Source organism: Rhamphochromis longiceps, linkage group LG18 (genome assembly GCF_057381845.1).
Source record: "Rhamphochromis longiceps isolate RC_006_pf linkage group LG18, R_longiceps_female_GT1.1, whole genome shotgun sequence".
In the NCBI taxonomy this organism is placed as follows: Eukaryota; Metazoa; Chordata; class Actinopteri; order Cichliformes; family Cichlidae; genus Rhamphochromis; species Rhamphochromis longiceps.
This window is the reverse complement of record NC_140574.1, coordinates 7,080,281-7,082,628: the sequence shown is the minus strand read 5'-3', so window position 1 is coordinate 7,082,628 and position 2,348 is coordinate 7,080,281. Positions and strand designations below refer to the sequence as shown.

General features: G+C 37.1%; 1 non-coding gene across 1 annotated transcript; it reads left to right on the top strand.

The window, feature by feature from the left end:
* The first annotated feature begins 1,974 nt into the window (after positions 1-1,974).
* Positions 1,975-2,062, top strand: trnay-gua (transfer RNA tyrosine (anticodon GUA)). Its single transcript is given in 2 exon segments — positions 1,975-2,011; positions 2,027-2,062. It is a non-coding gene; the product is annotated as a tRNA-Tyr (tRNA).
* Positions 2,063-2,348: the final 286 nt, after the last annotated feature.

Genomic DNA, 2,348 nt, shown 5'->3' with positions numbered 1-2,348 from the left:
CTCCGTTTATCTGTGTAGCGTTCCCAGGAGAAACAGTGGCTACCCCTCCTTATCTTTGTTACTGCCGAGTGCTGCAGTGGATTATGAAGTGGATTATGCAAATGTCTCACAATATATTCATATTAACAAAGGTTGAGGTTCATGTGCCTGTGCCCGGAATTTATGAATACGCACATATTTTAAAAATGGCTGGAATGTGCTATAATTTAATGGAAATGAACTCAAATGACTGTTATAATTATTGTAATGTGCTTTGCCTCGTTTTCAATTTGTGGAATTAGTAGCAACTTTAAAATAAAGCAATATTCAATTCAATTTAGCCCATTGTTGCAATTATCAGCTCTATTGATCCTCTGTAGAATAGACGGTCATTGTTGGACTTTGATCCAAATGTTGAGTAATTTGCAGTTTATTTTTTCTGGAGTCACAAAAACTGCTGGGATCATGTTACAAATGGATGACTCTCTTGGTTTTGAAGAGTTTTCATTGGTGTTTTGTTTGTTCTAAATGCAAAACATGGACGGTCTGAAGACTAATAAGCAGTGGAGGAAGCTCCTTGTCAGCTTAAAAAAAGTCAAGGTCATAAAGGAAGCATTCTGTTTTCTATTGAGAAGGAAATACAACGCTTATGGACGACTGGGAAATATTAACATCCTGCTTAGCCAACTGACTCATCTGAAATGATGCAATAACAGATTCATGAGCAGTTGTTGAATTTATGATTCATCTGGTCGTGTCCTTAAAGTCACCAATAGGTGAAGTTTAAGAAAAATGTTTCTGGATCTAAGGGGCAGAGGTAAAACAGTTTCAGTATACCTCTGTAGACTTTACAGGATACTCAGTAGTTACATTTCACATTAGGTTATCTATGTTTGGGTAGCAAATCAGTTCATAACAGATCTGACATCCCTGGAGATAAATGTGACTGGATAAAGGCACAAGTTCAAACCTGCTCACGGGATGGGAACATCTGGGTGCGGAAAGTCAGCAGGAAACATTCAGCCTTCACGTGCTACAATGACCTTCGCTGAGCCGTTCGGTTGTGAACCAAGCAAAACGCTGAAGCTGACTAACTTTGCATAGAAGCAGGAAGCAATTTTAAAGATATTGAAACGATATTCCTGTTTTAAAAATAGATCAAATGACAGTATGGATATTTAGTGTTACTCTGTTGCTATAATGAGAGAAAGAATCTGGAGTTTCTCCTGTCTCTGTGTAGTTTCAGCCATACTGTATATAAAATGCTGTTATATTGTTTTTATATTATGAATGCATATAAAAGATGGACTATCAAGAACCAATGGCATGTGAACTGCCTTTGGAAACATCCCTTTTAGTGTTACTGACACCGTCCATTTTTGAGCCAAAAGCTGCTATGTTTGTAAGAAAAGGTAATAATGTCAAACATGAGGCCCGGGGGCTAGAATCAGCCCACTTGGAAAATGTGAAGGAGGACATAAATTTTAGACTTTTATCTGTATTTTCATACATTTTACAGACTTTCTATTGAAAAAGACGTCTTCCATTCGCAATCATACAACACTAATGTAAATAAGTAGTAGATAAATAATTAAATCACAGTATGTTCCTGTTTTTTTTTTTTTTTAACTCTACTACAGAAATGTATGATTTTTACAGTGAGTTCACAAACAAACAAAAAAAAAGTCAATTTTGGTCAATTAACAAAAATTCTCCTCAACAAGAATTTTAATCCATGACACTGAACACACCAGCTAATATGAGACCCGTGTTTGGTTTCAGCTCTTTTATCTTTTATTTGATGTTTTGACCAACAGTCTTACTCTTTTGGTTTACCAACTTTGTTTTTGTAAGCAGTCAAGTGCTTCCAGCAACCTGCAACTGATAAAAGTCTACAGCAGTAAACAGCAGTAATCAGTACACCTACAGTACTGTGCATATATACACAACACAGCTGTGTGTAGAATATACAACCTAACAAACACAGAGTTCACCCCTTCGATAGCTCAGCTGGTAGAGCAGAGCACTGTAGGAGAGTTGTGCTGAAATCCTTAGGTCGCTGGTTCGATTCCGGCTCGAAGGAGGAGGCTTTTGTGTTTTGGTAAGAGTGGCGAACAGACATCGTCAGTGTTGGCAGTTGGGAATGTCACATATGTTACTTGTAAACGGTAAACTCCCTGATAAGTGTGCCAACTTCTCAACCACTACAAGCTCCTGAATCAAATCAATGTGGTAGAACGTCTCATAGTAATAAACTAAGCAAGAGTTAATTTATTTCTGTATAATGTATACTATTTACTCTTATTGAACTATTAAACTCTCATTACTGAATTTCCCAGAGGAACCCACCCGAGGGATTAATAAAGTTT